This window comes from Genypterus blacodes, unplaced genomic scaffold (assembly GCF_046128005.1).
Source record: "Genypterus blacodes isolate CSIRO-AG114 ecotype Tasmania unplaced genomic scaffold, CSIRO-AGI_Gbla_v1 ptg000055l_1, whole genome shotgun sequence".
Taxonomy (NCBI): domain Eukaryota; kingdom Metazoa; phylum Chordata; class Actinopteri; order Ophidiiformes; family Ophidiidae; genus Genypterus; species Genypterus blacodes.
In genome coordinates this window covers 2,380,001-2,401,934 of record NW_027466867.1, presented here as the reverse complement: position 1 = coordinate 2,401,934, position 21,934 = coordinate 2,380,001, and the positions used below count along the sequence as shown (strand labels likewise).

Below are 21,934 nucleotides of genomic sequence, written 5' to 3'. Positions count from 1 at the left end.
GACCTTTCACCCTGAATTATCTGTGTTATTCATGGTAATAGTAACTTCACTTTGCAGCTTGATGTAGATGACGGCTGCAGACACACACATGCAGGGTGAAGAGAATGGATTTGACAAAGTATTTCTGCCATTATAGCATGATGCAGTTCTATTTAGGAATGCGGAAAATGCTAGAAAACAACAAAGATCCCACAAAGCTTCAACACGAATGGAAATGAATCACTTGATCACTTTAATTCATCCCTGTTTTGACTACATGCCACTATCATACAAGGGTTATGAGTTTGTTAAGTTATTAGATTTCCCCTATTTCCTTCTGCAAGCTTGTGTTTGTGGTTGCATTAATGTTTGAATAGTTACATAATCACCACATAGTCACAGAAATGGAGGACGGGGCTGCGACTCGGCTTCTTCAACGACAACACCAAGGGGAGTTTCATGCATTTTGCTCCATTAGCTGGTTAGACCATTTTCATTTTTTATTTTATTTTATTCAATGCAACGAGCAGGAGTGTGTGTGCACGCAGAGCAGTGTGAGCACATCTGGAGTTAACAGGACATCATCCACTTGAGGCCGGGCTCCTTTTAAGGGCATGGGGCGGGGCCAGCGCGCGGAGGGGGGCGGGGTGTCGGGTTTCACAGGCAGAGAACGTGACTGCCGCGGTTGCCTGTGAGCGGAGCGCCGTGCCAAACTTGTCCGCACCCCGCGTAAAGCCGATCGCCGCCTCCTCCAACACCGACTTTTTCCCTCTAACCGGATGGTATAATCTCACTCAGCGATCCGGCCGTTTAGCGAGGCGCGAGCGGGGCGTAAAAGTTGATAGAAGAAGAAGAAGAAGAAGAAGAAGGAGAGGATCAACAGCTGCAGCGGCTGAAGTTCCAGCGGCGGTGACGGCGGCGGCGGCGGCGGCAGCAGCAGCAGCCTGAGGGCGCCGGGAGGAGGAGGAGGAAGGAGGAGGAGGAGGAGTCAACAGGTCCCAGGTAGCTACTCCACCCGCCGTCACTGAGAGCTTGTCAACATCTGACAGCATGTGTGTGTGTATCCGGCCATAAGCCTCCCGTGCTGGGGGAGCGAGAGTGTGTGTGTTCAATGTGTCGCCCTTTGAAATGCACGGTCACGGTCATGATTTGTGTGTGTGTTCAATGTGTGTGTAATGGTTTGACAGCTATTGTTGTCATAATTGGGGTCAGAAACTCCTAAAAACTTAATGGTTGCTGTTGCTGAATAAACTCCGTGTTAAACCAAAATTACAACACATTTTAATGGAGCGTGTGTGATGTGTGTGTCAGCCGGCTAGCATGGCAGGCTAACGCTACGCTACGCTACACACTACCCCCTCGCCCCCCCCTGCTTCGCTACATGTAGCTCGTTTTTAAAAAGACACCGAGACACATTTCAGCTGTGACAGTTTGCTCTAATCGATTAGCAAAGCCGCCCCTAAGCTCCAGGGGGAAAGAAAGCGCGTTTATTGAGTTAAAAACGTGAAAGTCTACGCGTTTAAAGAGACTGAGCCTGATTCCGCCGACAGCTGATTTGGTGGGACAATGGAATGTGGAGGAATGTGTTGTTTTTGTGTATTTGTTATGAAATATTGAAGAGCAATATGAAGAGCAGTTTGCTGGCGGCGTTATTGTTGTTGTTGTCATACCAGCTGCACACACACACACACACACACACACACACACACACACACACACACACACACACACACACACACACACACACACACTTCTGTTACACGCACACACACACACACACACCTATATAGGCTGCTGTCAGGAATCAATTTGTTCGCACCCTCCGATTAACCGATTAACCTCTGTCAGGGTAATGTGGTAATTCGAGGTGTCTGCATCTCCAGCAGATTAAATGTCAGCGCTGCGTCCCGACTCTCCACCTCTCTCTCACACACACTCTCTCACGCACACACACACACACGCACCCCGCAGCACCGAAAACCTGCAGTGTTACCTTGTAAAAGTGGGTCTTGTAAAAGCACACACACGCATTACAGTGCTCATTACCTTGTGTTAAAGGCCCCGGCTGTCACCTTTCATACACACTTCCTCTTGGATTTGACTGATCCTGAGCGGAAGATGTTAAAAATGCATACCAATCTGAGTTAAGTGTGTGAGGAAGTACAGGAACAAAGCGCTAAAACACTCCTACAGCATGTTTTAACCCTTAAAACTCAATCTAAAGAGTCAAATAATGCTCTAATATAGAACTTTAACTTGAATCAGTGTTAATGGGCATCAGATAAAAGCCTTATAAGAATGAATAGCCTTTATTTCTAATGCGTCTAATGTTTCAGTTCTGTTTTCCTGAATAAAAAGGGAACTTGAGTGCTGTTATTGTTATAAATCAGCTCAGGCGCTCATTTTGTGCCCACGTGTACATTTTAAAATGCCGCCAAATTTCACCCAGCGAGGGCAGAAACGACCTCATAACTCTCTCTCCCCCTCCTCCCCTCCTCTGTTAGTGGCTGAGTGGGACGCGGTGGTTTGGTAGAGGATTTTCCCACCCTGTCATCTCTGCTTTAAGTGTAATTCATGGTTAAATGCGGTGCTGCTGCCACGTTTAGGGTCTATCCCCCAATTAATGTCTCTTTTTGTGGTATTCCTTACAGATGCAGATGTGTGTCCTCACACTGCAGCTGTTTAAGTGTTAGACAGTACATGTGTTCCAGTCCATGTTAGGAGTTTCCTCACAGCATCGCAGAATTCGGACAATATTGCATCCAAAGTTCATTGTTAGTTTATTATCTTGTCCCATTTTGTGTTATTTTTTGTTGACGATCCCTAAAGAAGTATTGTCCACGAGTGCACATGTGTGTATTCCGGCTTGTGGTGGAACAGTTTGATGGAATTCACACCTTTCAGTAGCCTCAAGAGTTTGGTGTGAGTGTCAGATTTTCTTTGACGAGCATCAACAGGAAGTGTGTATCTCTCTGTGTGTTCGTGTGTGCGGTTCAGTTGGAGGCCTCGGTTTCACGTGGCACTAAATGTGTCATCGCGTCAAAGGCACTGTGACTTTGCCCGCTCGCAGACCCCCGACCCCCTCGCTGTGCCCCTCTGCTTCCTCTGCAGGGCAGCCAGTGTGAGTGACACCATTTGTTTTGTTCTGTGGCAGCACAGCGGTAGGAAGGAACCCTACGCTGTTACTTCAACTGTGCTGAGGTACAAGTTAAGTCTAATGTGCTACAAAAACACTTTCTGAGGTCAGTGTGAATGTGTGTGAATGTGTGTGATAGAGGTTTCTCAACATGTGTGGCACATGTGGTTCAGACCTGCGAAGTGAATGCCCAATAACTTCAGAATGCTGAACTTACAAAAATAACTGTGTCAGTGACCTAGTTCCAGGGGAAATGACCTGAAAATGGTGACATTTTGTCAAAGCAGCGCAGTGCCACTGTAACGTTCCTGTGGATAAAATCAGAATGAACTTCTCCTGCTTGCTGCCTGTTTTTTCGTAACATGGAACATTCGACTGGTGGCGTTGCTCGTGTTGTTGTTTGCTTTAACTCGTGTCCCCAGCAGAGTGACCCCAATAGGCTCAGTAGGTCACTGTATTGTAGAATCATGCAAATGCTTTTGATTTTCACATTGATAAGACGGATAGAAGGAGGTGGAAGTGCAGATTTACCAAGAAAAGCTTTGGAGATGTTGGCCTGTAAGATTTGAGAGATGTTCTCCAGCCTAAATGTGTCTCCAGGATGCTGAAGAAAGAGCTCAGCGTGTGTGTGTGTGTGTGTGGCAGAGGCTTTGGTCTGTAGTGGTCTGCACACTGCTCCGCCACAGCAGCTCACTCCCTGTTGACACACTCGTAAAAGGCTGAGGCTGCGCAGCACAAACTCATCAGGATCTGACAGATGAGACGCGCGCCCCGCTATGGCAGGGCACCCTGGAGATGTCACCCAGTGCTCGCTTAACGGTAAACACCTCTACCCAGTCCCACCCACGCCCTGTCAGACTGTGACTGCCTGCAGCTCGTGTGTGTGTGTGTGCAGAGTAGGAAGAGAGACTTAAGGGGGAAACCACACTGCAGAATCCTGTAGGCTCGCCGCTTTTAATGAGGGAAAGAACAATATGGGACGGTTTCTGGAATTTGCTTTGATCACATCGCCATATTAAGAACATATTCAGCTAAATTCAGAGACTTACTTCATACATCGAGTCCCGTGGAAGTCAACAGTGTAGCTTTACAGTAACAAAACCAGCCTTGACCCAAATGCAAACGGGCCCGGACTCTGTCAGAGTAAGGAGACTTAAATTGGGATATTACAGTGGTTTGGCCGTCGTGCCCAATGACGTAGCAATTGCCTTAGGGAATGGGCCGAGTGTGGGAAAAGCAGGAGAGGAGAAGGGTGGGAGCCGATACCAGGAGAGCAGAGCCGGAGCCAAGTGGGATTTTGTTGGCGGAGTGGAGCCGCTGTGATGTGGGGATGTAGGAGCGCTGAGGCAAACCTGCGTCTGCATACTGATTCCCTCTCCAGCCGGGCAGGAGGGGGTTAAACCTCCGCCCTTTCTTTCCTTCCCTTTTTATTTCTCTTTTTATGGCTTTGATGGTATTAAATAATCTTTACGTGTCAGAGTGCACAACTCCCCGTGTTCACGTTGGAGGGAAAGCTGGAGAGCAATTAGATCAGAGCGGTGGAAGAAGTTTGGTTCAGTCCCGCTCTTAAAGTGGCAGTGCGCCTGTTTATGTTCACCTCAAACCTGTGGAATCAGACTCACACACACACACACACGCGGAGGCTCGGGTTCATCAAAGTGCTCAGAGAGAGAGAGAGAGAGAGAGAGGAGTAGAGAGAGGACTTTGCATCTCTCCGTTGTGTGCTCTCTGGAGTAAATGTCCCAGAATGGCTCATCAGTTATGATATTTTAGGTCTCTCTTTGTTAATTTGCCTGAAGAACCAGGCCACTTTTGTCTCCTAATGAGGCTGAGGCCCATATAACCCATTATCCTGCCTATTGATTTGGAATAGCTACAAATTGGCACGGGAAATAATTGACGTATTCATCTTCCCGGTTGTTTTTCCCTGCCGCCTTAGAGCGAGGGATTAATATCTGCGAGATCAGACGATACTCAACCAAACAGATGACCTCGTGTCTGCGTCTGATGTGGTTTCACGAGGCCAGAGGAGCCGTTTTCCAATCGCTCCACGTCCAAACGCTCGAGATTGCGTTTTAACCATTTGGCGAGCGGCGAATATCCTGGCCGGCGTCGTTGGGTTTCATTACCCTCATCAACGGCGTTCCCAAACTATTTTCCACGCTCATTTTCAACCTCGGCGTTTCCAGAAGCGTCTGGGCCCGGACAGACCGTTCCCCCCCGGCTCCACGGCTGACATTTTCCCTCAAAGAGCCCTATTGTTGGCGCGTAATCCCCCCCCCTCCTCCTCCTCCTCCTCCTCCTCCTCCTCCCTCTCTCCGCCCTCCTCGCCCATAAAACAATGGTATCATTTGCTTCCACTGAGTACATCCACAGCTCTAAGTGAGAGACAGGCTGGCTGGGCCTGCGAGCGAGCGAGGCTGCCAGCCGGCCTATCAGGCAGCCAGACCGACCTCTTCATTCCCAGCGACGGCTCCCGGCTCCAGCCACACATTTCTCCTCAGGCATCTGGGCTAATATTATCTTTGCAGCATGAGAACTAACCCTCGGTCACGACGACGGCGCCGCCGCCGCCGCCACGGCCTCGGAAACGTACAAATAAATATTGGCTGTTTATGTATTTATTTTCCCGGGGTGACAGCGGAGGCACACCGGCAGTTTCGACACTCTCTCACCCCCCTCCGCCCCCTCGCTCGCCCGCCGCCTAATGAATGGCCTCCATTCTATCTTGCTTCATTTCCTCCAGGACGCTGCCATTAACTTTGACAGATACTTTTACCGAAACACTTATCTGGAGAAGGCTGTCGCTGAAAATCGGATTGGCAAATTCTCTCTCCTCCCCCTTTGCTCCTCGCTTTTCCCTCCATCTCTCTCTCTCCCCCCTCCTCCTCCTTCTTTTTTCCTGTTGCTCCCTCTCTCTCTCTCTCTCTCTCTCTCTCTCTCTCTCTCTCTCTCTCTCTCTCTCTCTCTCTCAGTCGGCACTGAGGGACATGCTGTTAATATTCTTTTTCGAGCTGAGCTGTACGGCCCCGGCTGCCAAGTTAACCCCGTGCTGCCCGGTCGCCGTCGCTCGCACAGATGCCCCGACCGGCAGAGCTTCTAGAGATAATCGGCGCCAAATCGACGTCAGCGCTCAGCTATGCCATTGAGATGATTGAAAGTGACATGCGGGCCATTCCACAGGATCCGCGATATTCGGGAATTCTACACCCAAACTAGCTGGCTGACATTTCTGTTTGCTAGTCGCAGCATTGTGGAGATATTTAGCATGCACACACTCCGTCCATATGGCTTTGAATGGGACAATAAGACGTTTGTATCTAACTAAACCTAGAACTTCACATGATGTCTTCCATGGATCGTAGAGTGTGGATCCATACGGGTCCATTTGAAGGACCTATGGATCGGATCCCTCAAGCTAAGCGCGGAAAATGTCCAATATCTTCAAAATGCAAACAAGGAAAACCTAGTTCAGATGTGAACTTCCCTAGAAATCATGAACTCCTGACATCTAAGTTCTTTTAGATGTGCTTTGAGGTCGTTCAGGTGCCTGTGAGGGGAGAATGATGTCAGCCGGCTTCAGATTGCAGCAGGAATGTGTTATTACTCCAGTGCTTACGTGACGACTGCACTGCTTTTCATCATAGCAACCCCTCAACGTCCTCGCGTTCGACGCTCGACAGCAGCAGAACTTCTCAATCCCTCTGATCTGGAGGGGAACATTAGACGCCAGGCCGCCCGTGCAACTACCGCACACGCCAAAGCATCTTAACGCCCCGCACTCGCCCGACACATCTCCCATCTATTGAGCCTCCTGTGTGGGCGTGTGTGTGGCACTTGATGGTATATTACCTCGCCGCTGTGGCTGCAGCTGCTCGCACATTAGCTCAAGTTGCTCAGCCACATTTATCAGTGTGAAGTGAACGCCGCGGTGGAGAGATAATGGTCCTGAACAAAGATGTTACCACTCTGGCTGCTGCTAGGTTTTTTACAGCTAGCTGCTAGCGGCTCCACTCGTAGCGTCGTTATCCGCGCCGCTCCGCTGGGCCGGGTTGTGCCAGCCAAGTCTATTTAGCCAGTGAGCCGCCGCTACTTATTCTGTCTCCACGGGCTGTCATCACCGAGCAGCCAGACCCAGTGAAGAGCCATCGTGCCAAATCACTGTCATGCTAAAAAGCTGCAGCACACCGCCCGGGAGACAATGGGCCTCCAGTGCTCGCAGCTGGAGAAGTGGAATGACCCCAGGAAAAGGCGAGCGGCGAGGACGACTCTCAGGGGACATGCGAGTAGAGTTTGCAGAGAGGTGCACTATACTGTATGTTCTCTGTCTGTGTTTCTATGACAGCGAGGAAGTCGTCGCCGTGCTTTCTATTGTTTACACATGCAGAAGTGAGAAACGCACACGGGCCTCAGCTCGCAGACGTGTGGGGCGATGGCGAAAGCGTAACTGTGGGATGTTAACGCCACGCGATCAGCGAGACCGTACCAACCGCGGCGGCGGCGGCGGATCCTCTGATTGGTTTTTTCTACCTCGTCTCATGTCAACATCATTTCCTTTTTTTTCTCTTCTTCTTCTTTTGGCGCTCTGTGTCGCAGTCATAATTCTGTAATATGGCGAAACCAGACAGCATATGGCTGCCAGTTATGATCTACAGCCACGGTAAAGAGGTGACTGCAATATGCAAATGTCTGCATGCTAATGGAACAGTAATGTAATGAAGTTGGTTGTATATGGCCAATAATGAGCTCTGGTTATGGAGTGTTGATGGCTTCTTGTCAGCGCCGCCCCTTTGTTGTTCCTCCAGCTGCAGCTTTTCCTGTTTGTTCTTGGTGGCACAAACACACGCATGTACGCACGCACACACACACGCACACACACACACACACACAGACAATGATACATGAAGATTACATTTGTATTGATTCATGGCATTGGGAGAAAAGCATATTGATAAATACCTGGAGTACTTGCCCGTTGAAATTGCGAAACTAAATTGGGCAGAACTGAGACAGATGCGGTGCAGTAAATTAAACAAGCAATCTTCTCTGTTGGGTGACAGCACAATGGTGATTAGGGTTTCATGTGAGCTGCCCTACATTATTTATGGCTGTGCTGTGGGCTGCCTGCAGTTGAATAGACCCACAGTCCATTGACCGGGCACATTACGGGAGGCTGAGTCGTACCGAGCGAGCAGGGGAGTTAAAAATGGCTTTATTTCCTCTCGAGGAGGTCCATTTTCATCTAAATGAAGGTGGAAGCCCCAAGCGTGTTGTTTCCAGACCCTGCGTGTGTGAAATGTGTTGACTGTGTTCCAAGATGCTTCTCTGCAGCGCCGCTTTGCTGCGTGTTCCAGGGTGATTTCCACAGCGCCTCCTATTTGTACACATCAGCCTTTCCTAGTTTTCCGAGCCGCCGCCTCTCCCACCTCGCCCACCTCGCCGGCCTCGCACGCCCACTTTTTGGCCGGAGTTCGTCATCTGTTGTAGTTAGGGATTTCCGGATCACGTTTTTTTTTCGCCCTCTGTCCCACTCCGACTGCTTTTCAATGCTGAGTTTGGGCCAAAAGGAGTCCCGTCCAATATTTTCCTACATAATACAGCTGCACATTGCACCGCTCATAGGAGGAAGGCCCTGCACACACATCTGCACAGCCCCTCCAGTGTGAGAGCCACATAATTAGAGGCATCGTGAAGCTACAGCCTGCAAGTAAGTCGCTTTGGATAAAAGCGTCTGCCAAATGCTCGTAATGTAATGTAATGTAATGCATCGCCACGTTCTCGTAGTCTATCGTGTATTTGCTTCATTTAACGGTTGAGTCTCTGTGGCAGCAGTGATAAGAAGGTTTGGACAGAATCTATTCATGCCCACCAGGAGAAGAAAATACTAGAAATGCAGCTTTTCAACCAACAGCAGCGTTTTTTTAGAGACATGACACACTTGGAGAATGTCACACATCTCCATGCAAAGCCCCTGAGCGACGCTGCTTACACTCAGCAGTGTTAAGGAATCGTGCAAATACCAGGGGAACCCTTCTGCGCCGGCTTGTGCTGCTAACTGGTGAAACATTTGGAGAAGCTTACATACAGTAAGTCCCTGCAGCAAACACTGGCCTCCTGTGTCAACACACACATTTCTACCTCGCCCCAGGACTGTAAGAGAGCGATACGAGGCTCCAATCAAAGCTCGCCTTGTTCCCCCCAAACTTCTTAATCATAGAGATTCTGGAGACGACGTCCACAGCTGCTTCAAACCCTAACCAGCAGCTCACTTCTGATTGAATCTTTGTCTCTGTGTGTCTTTACTAACATGCAGAATCTGTCAAATCAGCCACATGAATGTTGTAAATCATCTAAGAGGCTGTGTTTTTGATTTGTGTAATGATCTGTCGTATTCTCTCTGATGGATGTCTCTGATGTGAGTTTGTCTCGTCTCATAATTGCCCCCGCTGCACAACAGCCCGTTCTCATTCTGGTTTTGGCCAGTGGCCCAGCTCGGCCGCTCAGAACTCCGGTCCACTTGTCCACATCAGTGAAATGCCAAGCTGCCCATGCGTCTTCGTCTTCTAGGACCACTGTGGGGCAGCCCCCCCCCCCCCCCCCTCCCCCCCTCTCCCCTGGGGGGCTCTGGGTGTTCCCCCGATGAGCCTGTGCCAAATCTAGTCCTCGCACTCAATTACTTCTTTGTCATTTCCTCCATGTGAATGTCAGTGTGGCTGAGCCGCGGCTTCACCCGTCGCCTTTGTCCAGATACCTTGCATGGCTTTCATCAGCGCTGCGACGGCACAGCTTGCCTCCGACTCCGACTCCGTCTCTGACTCTGACTCCGTCTCCGACTCCACCGCAGCCCCTTCGTCCTCCAGCCATTGTTTTGCTGTCGAATGAAAGCTAATTTCCAGCCTCTCTCATGAAGCATGAAACACAAGCTTTCTTATGGGCATTGGCAGGTATTTAGACGTCTGATCTGATCCAGACTGCGCTCATTATGTTGTCAAAGTGATGTAACGTTTTGTTGCCTCTGCTCTGTGCCAGCGTTGCATGTTTTTCCACTTAGGTTATCCAGTATTTGTCTCTGTCATAAACACGGGGGCATCTGGTTGCCAGTAGTGGGCTCGGCCTTCATTTAGCACCGGACTTTGACATCCAAATGCGGCGGCTGAATTCTTCAGAGAGAAGCTGCCCGGCCTCTCATTTAGCCGCTCATGTAGGTATGATAGATGTTACTAATCACCTATTGACCTCCAGGGGTCAAACCTTTACCCCGTTACCCATCATGCTGTCTCTGCGCCGCATCTGCGCCCTGTGGAAAGCCTTCATCTTGCACAGGCGATGTTTTCAAACTGGCAACACAGTCATGGACTTTTCTCGTTTGGAGCAAAGTGTGAGATTTTTCTCTTTTGGATTTATCTTTCCCAAAATATCTCGCCTATTATTCTGCATCGCGGCCCCTGAAATAACTTGGTGTTGTTAATGCGATTAGATACATAGAGGCTGAACAGATATCCCCCCCCCCTCCTCTCTCTCTCTCTCTTCCCCCCTCCCCAGCTTTGGTTTGCACCTCCAATATCACAGCCAGTTTCGGGGGATCGAACTGAGGCGATAAGCAAATAGCAGAAACCCTGAGATCATCTGAGGAAATAATCTTTTGGAAGAAATGAATTTGGATGAAAGATGAAGAACAAAGCTGGTGGACGTGTGAGTGCGAGTGTGTGTGTGTGTGTGTGTGTACACACAGCACACACAGAATGGCTTTGCTGGATGGGATTTCTGCCCCCCCCTACCCCTCCACCTCCCACTTTTTACTACCAGTGTAAAGAATGGCAGAGGAGCTTTTGTTCCCTTGTTCCCTTGAAAATCCACCTGATAATGTTGGAAGCTGGTTCAGAGCCTGAGCGGGTCGGATTTTAAAACGGCAAAAAAAACAAACAACAACCTTTCCGGCCTCCAGTGCCCAGCCCAGAGTTACACACTCTACACACCCCGCACGGTGGCCTAGATATTCTGTAATCCTCGGCCAAATAGCTCCTGGGTTGCAGAGTCTTTGTAAATGGATGGCGAGTGTCACTTTCACGGGGGGGAACCTTCTGAGCGGAGGAGTGCGGCCACAGGTGGGACCGCAACAATGCTGGCGACGGAATAATGGCAGCCAGCTCGGTGCCAACTTGGTTTCGGCTGGTTTTGCTGAAAGCCCCGGACCCCCTGTCTCGTCTGTCCTCCCACGTCAGACGGATTGAGCCGTTTCATATAACCGGGCCGTGTGTAGAGTGCTTCTTGGTCTAATGAAAGAACGCTGCTAAATCAAGACCTGACAAAGCTACTTTCTGTCTGTTCCCACATTGTGCTTTTGTTGGATTAGGAGCTAATTTTAGCTTCACTCCATCTCCTTCAGCTGCTTTAAGAATTTGTCCCAAATAACAAAAAAGGTGTGAAGGGTTTCGGGGCTTTTTGGTGGTTGAACTCAAGACCTTCTCAGATCACGAAATGGAGATTTCAATCGCCCCTGATGGCCAACAATTAAGAATACTTTCCAGCTTTTCCCAAACACTCGCAAACAGACTCTCTGTGTGTTTGCGTTTGTATTCACCAGTGTAGTTTGGTTCTTGTCTCGCAGCAAATCAGCACTAAGTTCATCTGGTCCGCTGCCTCGTGCTCTCTAATAGCCTGTTTACACTGGCCCTCTGTTGTATGCTTTAGCCACACCAACTTGCCCTGTGGTTCTGCTTGGAAACATGACCAAACCATAACACTCTCTGCCCCGAGCCGAGCTGTGTCATCACCATAACGTGATTGGGTCAGCATGTGTGGTCCTGCAGGCAAAATAGAGAGGATCACCGGCGCTGTGCTGTCATTTAGTTTTCTGCAGTTTTCCTACTTTAGTCTAACGAAGGAGGTCACAGAAACGCTGACGCTGAGATTCAGACGAGTCCGGGGTCCCGTTCTGGTCTAGATGGCGTCCGAGTCAACCTGTGCGGTCCTACGCCTCGGTAGTCTTGTCACATCTCCCCTGTGAGAAGGTCAGCGTCTGGTTGTCCCCCCGTGTAAGCAATTGGATGAGTTCTGACCTTATCAATTCATGCTCGATATTTGTTTTACGATGCCCCGCTTATCGCGTCGCTCTGGTCTTGTACCTGATCCCTGTTACCTTACAGTTCATCTGTGGCTGTTTGGACTTAGTAGCTACAATGAGACAAGGAGACTCATTTGGGAGTTTCATTCTCTCTCTTCTACAGCTTTAAGTCTTTAAGTTCTTTCCTCTCTCTTGTGTCTTGACACCTCAGTTCCAGTGTCAAGAAAACCTTTCTGTTTGTGAAATGGGGCCCATGTGATGAAAGGTCTCACAATGAGCCTCGGGTCTATACAAAAGCATCTTTCCGGACTTACTCTCAAATCACAGAGACCTTATTTGTTTAGTGGTTTCCATCTCACATGCATTTTGCCGGCCTGACACGTCTTCAATACAAACCAACCATCAATACCTCACTGGAGGCGGTTGCATTTAAAACAATGGTGGCAGGCTTGGCGCTGGTGTGCATTCAGCACTTTTGAATAGCCATCAGCGTATTGATTCCCTTCAAGGTCGGCATCAATTCCTCTCTGCTTGCTCTTTTCTGTATGTGACAGCGGAGGGTAAATGCATGTTAAAAACTCGCTGTTCAATTAAGCCGGGCGGGAGGGGGGGCGGGGGTCCATAAAGAAACCCCCATGACAGTTTCCACTCAGGTTTGCTTCTCTTGGAGAGGAGCTGTTGTGGTTGCGGGCAGTGTTTGGGTGTGATTATGTAATCCATCAGGGTATTACCATAAGGGATGGGGGGGGGGAGTTGGTGGGGGGCCGGTAAAGAGAGGGAAGGAGGGGGGGGGGGGGGGGGGGGCAGAGGTTGGAAGGTAATAGCGGCGCTACTGATGATCATCGTCTAGCAACTGCCCAAGGGCAGGAATGTTTTGTGTGTCGATGTGTCCGACAGGTGGCTAGGAGACGCTAATTGATTAATGATCAGGGTGATATATGAGCCCTCATGGCCGGACTCAACAGAAAGGCTCAGAGCGGCGATGTCGCCCTAAATCATTTCCAACCAGGCCAGTAAACCCAAAACAGTTCTCTGCATTAGCATATGAAAGGCCAGGCGGGGGGGGGGACTGTCCCGTCCAAGTCCTTTGTAGACCACCTATTGTCAACATCCCCAGTCTGAATTAACACGCCAGCATTTTATGCCAAATGAATAATGACAACAAAGATGGTTTTATAATAAGGGTCACTCAGCAGTAATGAATGATTAACATGGACATAACTCAGCCTTTGATGCTGTTTGGATTCGGCCCTCTTCTCTGTCTTCCTTTGTGGCTCTCAGAGTGATGGGACTGCCGTCTCCTGCATCATGTAAAGTGCTGTTTTTATACAAGACAGCATCAAATCTTACTCATAAAGGCAAAGTTCTGTGGCTGAGTTATTCTAATGCATTCCTCATACCAGCAGGTGAGATAATTTACATTCTTCACGTGTTTCTCTGCTCTGTACATCATGTCGCTGACACATTTTCCACTCAGGCTCTGTCGTCTTGTTCTTGAATGATTGGGCTTTGGTGGAATTCACTTTCCCCCAGATGATCATATTTTGTAGTAGCTACAGTGTTATGGCGGATTACTCTCTCTCTCTCTCTCTCCATCTCTCTCTCTCTCTCTCTCTCTCTCTCTCGCTCCCTCTCTCCCTCCCCTCCTCTCTCTACCTCTCTGGTTATTCAGGGGGGCCTTGTGTGACCCTCCTCATTGTTTTGTTTGGATGACTCTGAAGGACAATGGCAGTCTGGAGCCTTGGCCGGCACTCAGCGTGTGTGAATCTGCATCTTTCCATCGGGAGTGCTGTCCTCCTGTGTCAAGAGAGGTTATGTGATCTATGTGTGACTGAAGGGGGGTTTCCACCGCCGGGAGAGCCAGCGCCTCCGGGGGGGAGGGGCTTAAAGTGGCGAGTCTGCGTGTGCACACAGCCACTGGAATTTTATATATCCAAGCATGTTAAAACAACATTGTGTCTGTTTTAATGTGGCTGAGCTGCCATTACTAAACAGCACTCAGCCCCAGTTCCTCCTCTTTGATTTCGGTTCACACACACTGTTTACACTGAGCGGCAGTGGAGGGGCGTTTCTGTCACAATGACTAAGTGACTGTCCCAGAGTGGATGGATGATTTCACTTGAAATTAACCTCCTCCTTCCCTCAGCTCTGAAACAACCCAAACCCCAGTCGCAGGTGACGGGGAGTCCATCAGGGCCCGGGAGTCCATCAGGGACCTGGGAGTCCATCAGGGACCCGGGAGTCCATCGGGGACCTGGAAGTCCGTGCCATGTTATCGTTCCAAGCGCTCCTCCTCCGAGATCGAAGGTCCCTCAGCAATTGAGTCCTTCTACGTTCGGCATATTGGGTTCCATTTGAAAAGCAGATGGACTTGTCTGGCTACACTCCAGCAGTGAGGGCCCCTTCGTCTTCTTCTCTCTGTGTGTGTGTGTGTGTGTGTGTGTGTGTGTGTGTGTGTTAAAGGTGAGTGTCTGCAGTGAGTTGCTTTTACCATCAGCAAGGATGAAGACGTGATTACCACAGGCTACTCCTGTCTACTCTCATCACAGCATAGGCTTGAAGGCTTACACTACAAGCACACACTCTTGCACACACACACACACATGTATATACACACACTGACACACAAATGCGTACATCACCCCAGTTTCATGCTACCTGCTCTTTCTCCAAATTAAATTGTTGCTGGCCCACAGGACAACTAAACAGATCTGCTGTAACCCGTGACACTGGCTCCTGATTCATGTCACACACACACACACACACACACACAAATACACACACAGGCATCGGAGACTATTTTCTTTAAAGATAAGTGGCTCTGAAAGCAATTACATCAACAAACAGAAGCACAGGGTGTGTAGTAAGTCAGGGAGTAAAGGCGTCGTTGTGCGTCTCCGTCTACATGCCGCATGAACGTGCGTGGGAATTGTTCGGAGTCTTTCCCGCAGCCATTTGCTCGACCACTGGGGGGCACTATCCCACATTTGGTAAACCACAATCCTTTTCAGCCCCGCCAGCAGAAGGAATTGCATTGTGGGTTTTCCAAGAGACGTGAAGAGAAAAGACAAGTTTGAGGTGTGCACTTATGTCACCTATCCGACCCTCTTTCGCTTTCGTTTTCCCATAATTCCCTTTGTTCCTCACCCTAACACGTGAAGCCGTGCAGGACCCCTACTCAGGGCAGCGTGTTGGCATTGTGTTCAGCTGGAAGTGAGCTTATGTGGCATCCATTTGAAGTGATTTATTTCTGAGTATGCGACAATAATATTGCTCTACCTGCTAAACTAATATCGCCCCCTCCTTCAATATATCTGTCAGGCTCTATTGTGTGTTTGGAGCAGTCAGGAAGTATCTCAGGAAGGAATAAATCTCTGCATTTACATCAGGATGTGGACTTATTGTTATTGAACAATAAAATGACACAACTCTTCATCGTAAAGCAGTCTTGTACAGTAAGTAGCCCTCGGTGCTCAGTGTTTGTGGCGTCGCGTTGTTTAGCACTCGTGTCGCGTTCGAGGCCTTTCTTCGCGATGTTGTTTTGTTTGATGTGGTCGAATCCACACTAATCTTCTACTGAGGCCCTGGTGTTGTCTTTGCAATTGCGTCCGTCCCTCTTCTCCGCGTCTTCATCATATAGACTTTCTCCAAATGAAATCCATCAGATCGCTAAAAATAGCTTCGCCAGCTGCAATGTTCCCACACGGGCCCAATATGCAATTAACAGGGAGGTGAGCTTATAGCCGATGCATGCGAGTGACATTTGCTAGCGCAGAAGTCATAGTGAAACTTGTTGCGTTCATCTGGCAAACACTTGTGAATTTGGGTTTGCGATTCTTTACGAGCGACGCAGCGAGCGCCGTTTCGCCGTCCGTCTGACGCGTGAGCCGTGCAAACCGCGAAACCGCTCTTTGTAATATTCATAAACTCGTTATTTTAAGGAACGGTATTAAATTTGGATCTGTGTAGTCCCGGTGTCCTCAGGATTGGACGGTGACGAATTAGTGTGAAATGTATTTGCTGCTTGTAAAAAGTCACTAAAGACACTTTGGCCTTGGGGGGAGGGGGATTTTTGTTTCTTGTAGTGTTATCACGCCCGTCCTAAAGAGCAACAGCTGACGGCAAAGCTCTGCCCTCATATAACTGCTTCCCTTCGTCTTCACTCGAGTATGAACTCTCTCCTCCCCGTTTGTGGCGAGGGCCGAGTGAAGCGAAATAGACCAAAACAGACCACAGTTTTAAATGTCATTGGTTTTCCTTGAACATGTTTTTGGAAAACCAAAGTCTGGTGTGCAGTATTCCAGTATTCCAGTATTCCATCATATACACGGGAGGTGCAGCGACAGGCAGGACGGGCTATGAAGAGAGGACCCAGATTACACAAAGACCTTTCCTTCCCCGTGTGTCTTTAGTTGTTTGTAACAACCTAGAACAATGCCAAATAACAAAAACCCTCCGGACCCTGCAGGACCCTCCCTGCTCTGATGAGGGCCTTTGGATTGGAGCGAAATTGTGTCACAGTTCCATAAACTCTTCCTTAACTCTTAACTCTGTGCTTTCCGCAAGGGATCATCTGACAATAACACTTGCAGTCAGGACAGGGAACGATACTAACCTGTTTCTTTAAGCCTTCATGTCCCTTGTCCGCCCATTGTATAGCTGACTGTAATTGTGATGTATGTAAATGTAGCTCGACGTGGTTAAGCGCCTCGTCCTCCGGCTGCGATCGCGGCCTGAGAACACCTAGCGTAGGGCCGGTGGAGTGGACTGCGTGGCGACGGCAGGCAGCAGGAGACGTGGCGGGCGATGAAGGCGCCTCTCTGTCCCCCTGTTACCAATCAGGCCAGGGGGATTTCTATGCCGCCACCTGATTCACATTGCTGTAATTGAGTTGTGGGCCCATAAGCGCTACTGTGCCTGCCTGCCTGCCTTGCCTGGCTGTCTTGCTGCCTGCCTGCCTGCCTCCCTGGCTGCCTGGCTGCCTGGGCCTTAGGTCATTCACACACCACAAAAGCACTGTTTTAGTCCACTTCTCACATGATGTCTGGGGCGAAGGGGGAGAGAGAGTGAGAAAGTCCAATCTATCGGAAAGGGCGGGGAGATTACAGGCAGCGAAGGAAGGAAAAAGAGTGTAAGAGTTTTATGTAGTGAAGCAGCGGCGTGCCAGAGAGGCGAGAGAATCACTGAGTCTGCAACACGTGGATAAGGACCACAAAGCTCTCACTTTCAAATATCTTCCTCCCTCTTTCTTCCTCTCTCCTCAGAGCTTAGGAGCTGCAATCGATTCGCGGGGAGATTTCCTCAGCCAAGGACGGGGGGGAGATTGACGTTTTTGGGGTAAGCCCGAATTTGTCACTCCTGTCAACTCTGGGTAATTGGAGTTCTCCGCACTCTCTGCACTTGTGTGAGTAGCGTCGTCCGTCTACAGTAGGAACAATAGCGTGTTCCTCATCCGCGCGCCGGCTTTATGTGGCTGTTTTATCGAGCTTTTCCTGTGTTATATCTTTCCTTCTTCATTGTCTTTGAGAGGACATGTGGGTCATCATTTGCTACACGCTACAGCCCTTTCCGAGCTACACACACACACACGCACACACACACACTCTGCCATGTTTTAGAGGCGGTATCTCCGGTGTAAGGTTCAAATCTAATGGTGGGTTTGCCGGCGCTGCCAGTAGAAAGATTTGCTGGGTTATGGTGAAGTGACAAAGACCCAACAAAGGCGGCCATTCATCAGGTGACCGGACAGCCGCTGGGTTGATGTAGACTCACTTATGACTCTGATTCACCCGCCGTGTAGGAGCTGCAAGACACCGTGGCGGCAGAAACGGCTATATAATACACTCCCTGACAGCCTCCGTGCAATCCTGTGCAACGCGGTGCAATGGCGTGGCAGTAAATCCTGTTCTTTGTGAGGCTTGTGATGCTCTGTTTATGTTGACACTGTCAGGGAGATGGTGATTCAGCTCTGGCAGGCGGCCATATTTTCTGCTGTTTGTACCGGACTGTGTGATCTTGGGAGGTGTTTGTAATAATCCTGTCCTCCCTGTGTGTTTGAATGAGGGTTTAAATAGCAGCAGCGGGGCCAAGTTGTGTGTAGTTTTCATCAGAGGGTGAGATTCCTGGGACCGGAGCTTGAGTTTGTCCTGTCCCGCTCCATTCCCGTGACGCCGTGTTGTTCCCTCCAGTCTCATCCCGGCCCTGTCCGTCCTGAACACCTTCCTCTTTCCCTCCTTCAAGCAGAGGCAGACTCCTGCTACAAATCACCTCTTGTAGCGGCTGCACATGCCAACTAGGTTTGTGTTTTTGCCCACACACACACACGCCCATGTGTTGTAAGTGTGTGTGACAAGTGGTTTGGCATAGACTCCCCTGTTAGGTAGCAGATTGGCATATGGCTGCCCTGATGGCCGCGGCTGAGGGCTGCTAGGCTGCTACGCTGCTCTCATCTGCATAGGACTCAGTGTTCCTGTCTCCTCTCCCTCTTTCCTCACGCCGGGATTTGTTTACATGGAGAAAAGTTTTCCTTTGAGTTATGGTACTTTTTTATGAGGTGTGAAACTGGTGGAGACAATCAGAAAAGTATTTCAGGAGTGAACTAAAGTAGGTCAGGTTTGGCTTCCTGATGGTTGTTTACACACACACACGGCATAAAGCTGGCTTCACTGATGAAATGTTACAAGTGAGGAAATCATCATTCCAGTAGCAGCTTCATTTTTCTAATTCGCTCTCTCTGCCTCCATCTCTCCCCCTTTGCATCTTTCTCCCTCTCTCTCTCTCTCTCCTCTCTCTCCCTCTCACTCTCTCTCTCCCTCTCTCTCTCTCTCCTCTCTCTCCCTCTCACTCTCTCCCTACTTTAGCAGGTTTGGGGTTGTAGTCTGCACTTAGAGGGGCATCTGACCCCCCTCCCCCCCCCCGTCATAATTTAGATGCCGTCTCATAAGAGGTTTGGGAAGCAGCCTCAGCAGTTGATGTGGAACACATGCCTTTAATGATTCACACTCTGCGTGCGGTAGGTCGGCGGTGGCTGCCTCTCCCTCCGCTGTCGAGAATGAGACTCCTGTGTTTTTTTCTTCTTTCCCTCAGCTCTGTGCACACATGGAAACTTCAGGGAAGTTGAAATATGTTGTTTATGCACAGTTGTTCCTGTATAACGACGCTTCTAATTCTCCCCCAAATCTGGGCGGAGTTCAGCTCTGGGCTCTGGACCCCTCTGTTGTTCAGCCAGTGTTGTCGCTGAGCCATGACAGCTGTGACTCTTTTCACACATCCTGACTTTTAGTATTTCCCATTAGATTAAAACCCACACCATTTTGTGATTTCTTTTTTTTTTAAGCTATTTAGGTTTTTCTTCTTTTATTATGACTAACCAGGGGTTTTTCCAACTTTTGATCATTTTGATTTGTCATATTCTCTCAATCCCCCGGAGCTGGGGAAGTTATAGCTGAGCAAACTATTTCCAACTCTTTAGCTGCTGAGCTCATGCATTTCCTTATATGTGTTGTGGCGTCGCACTTCCTCACTATTAGCAGAATAGCAGAAGCGTTCCCTGCAGGAGCAAACTGCCGAGGCTGCGGCTCCCAAAGCGTCTCGCCGATCTTTCAGATGGCACCGCAGAAAAGACGGAGGATTATGACGAAACGAGATGGAGCGCACCCAAACCGGCGTCGCCCAGTATGCTCGTCCGTTTGTTCCGTGGATCTCCACAGAAACGTGCCAACACGTGACAGGCAGCCAGGCTCCGTCCCTCCATCCCAGCTGACATAAATTGCTTCCTGTTTTTTTGCTTTCGCCCCGTCCACGCTTCCATCTTTTGTTCTTTCCTTTTTTCCCTCTCAATCTCTTCCTGCGTCTCACCATCCCGGCTCCCACGCCCCTTTGCGCGGCCTCGCTTGACCTCGTCTTCCTTTCAGCCGCTCGTTCGCTCGTTTTGCTTGCAGCGCACACGTAAAAATACACACACACACACACACACACACATACTCACCTCTCTACTACCACATAAGCTGACTGGACTATCGCACATTCCACACACACGCTATGAAGGGGAATGGCTGGCGTCCTTGACATGGCTGCTGCGCTCCTCGCCGCTCCGGGTCAGCCTGGCTGTTTTCACACAGAGTGGGTTTTTCCTCACTGCGCCTCTCCGATCTAAATGCATGGCGTGTGCCCGAGAGGATCAGAGCCTCCCTGTTTGATCTACTCGCCTTTGTCTCCTGTAAGATACTAGACAGACTGTTTGCCTCTCATAGGCCTTGATCCTCTGAAATGGGGGAAGTATTTGATTTTGACAGTTAAAAATGCGTTGTTTGGCTATTTTGCTGTTAAATTGACGGATAAATCAAACACACAATGTGTTTATCATAGCTTGGATCAGTCAGAATCTCTATATTTCTTAAGAATAGTCGTAATAGGATGTGTTTGGCTCGTTCCACCACAGTTTTATGATATTTACATGCCTGTATAAACAGATTTACAGCCTCTCAGTCCTCAGAGGAAACATGCTTTCAGTTATGACAATTCTAATGGTTTTATTGCCTTAATCAGTGTATAACCAAAGCTTAAACATGCATATAAACACACTGGTTTCAAGAGTCTCTCCCTTGTGTTTACCAGTCTGGTGCAGTACCCATAATCCACCGCTCACACACACACACACACACACACAAGTGCCACTCGCTTCTTCTCAATGCCCTTGTGCCTTTTAATAACTGCAGACGTTCTCAGCCACAAATCAAACTCTCTTTGTGAAGCCCTCTTAAAGCTGTGTGACAGAGCGAGAGGCGAGGGTATGAAGTGTGTGTGTGTGTCTGTGTGTACGAGTAGTGCTCAATGTGATGAAGAGACCTCCCTGCATTCGAGTGGCTGTACAAAGTAGCGTAGGATACTCGTAGGCAGAAAGCCCCGGCCTCTCCGGGCGAGAGGGCGTAGCGAACAGTACGGAGCAGTCTGCAGTTCCTCTTTGGGGCGCCTCCTGACAGGAACTTGGCAGAGGGGAAACATAAACAAATTCCCCGTGGTGGGCTGGCAGGCTGGGCGGCGCGGTTCCCCCCTGTTACCATACATGCACAGCACAGCGCGGCCCGGCTCGGCCAGGCACCCACAAGCTGAGAGACGGATCTTAAAGGCACAGGTGCCGCCCGCGCTCCTTAAAGGGGAAGGAACCTGCGCCAATGGCAGCGCTGGGTTCCTTTTCGCGTGTGTGTTCGCTCGCTACGCAACTGTGTGTGTGTGGGGACTGGCACCGGTTGTGTTTCCACTGAGCTGCGTTTTGCACAATTTGAAGCTGCAAATTGAAAGATGCCGATCGCTTGAGGTGGATTTTGTGGCGAGTCAATACAGGAATTATTCCCAAAACTGTAATGGAAACAGATTTTGTAACAGAAAACAAACAACATCACCATGAAACTTCAGCCAACCTGTGAGAAGACGCTCGCTACGAGAAAAGCAGATCTTATTCGCGTAACGTAACTTAAAGGAATGAACGTTGTCGACTGTGTTTTGCGGCTGTGCAAACCCTGCAGGTGGTGTGTGTGTGTGTATGTGTGTGTGTGTGTGTGTTGAGACTGCCACAAACTCTCCCAAATGGCTGTTTGTGCTGAGATTGCAAAAAATGCTGCAGCGGCGGATGATGAACCATTGGTGTTCGCGGGAGATGGGAGAGAGTCCTCGCAATCTGGTGTGTGTGTGTGAGAGAGAGAGAGAGAGAGAGAGAGAGAGAGAGAGAGAGAGAGAGGGGCCGGATGTGAAGGGGG

At 49.5% G+C, this 21,934-nt stretch overlaps 1 protein-coding gene across 6 annotated transcripts in view; it reads left to right on the top strand.

The window, feature by feature from the left end:
- Nucleotides 1-663: 663 nt before the first annotated feature.
- The window catches only part of raraa (retinoic acid receptor, alpha a), a 123,803-nt gene continuing 102,532 nt past the window's right edge, over nucleotides 664-21,934 (top strand). For 3 of the 6 annotated variants that reach the window (XM_076152244.1, XM_076152243.1, XM_076152242.1), the window contains exon 1: nucleotides 899-981. The gene's annotated coding sequence lies outside the window, so the exon portion shown is untranslated. Of the gene's footprint in view, nucleotides 982-17,443; nucleotides 17,584-21,934 lie in introns of all 6 variants that reach the window. The other 3 variants (XM_076152250.1, XM_076152249.1, XM_076152245.1) reach the window with 3 other exon arrangements.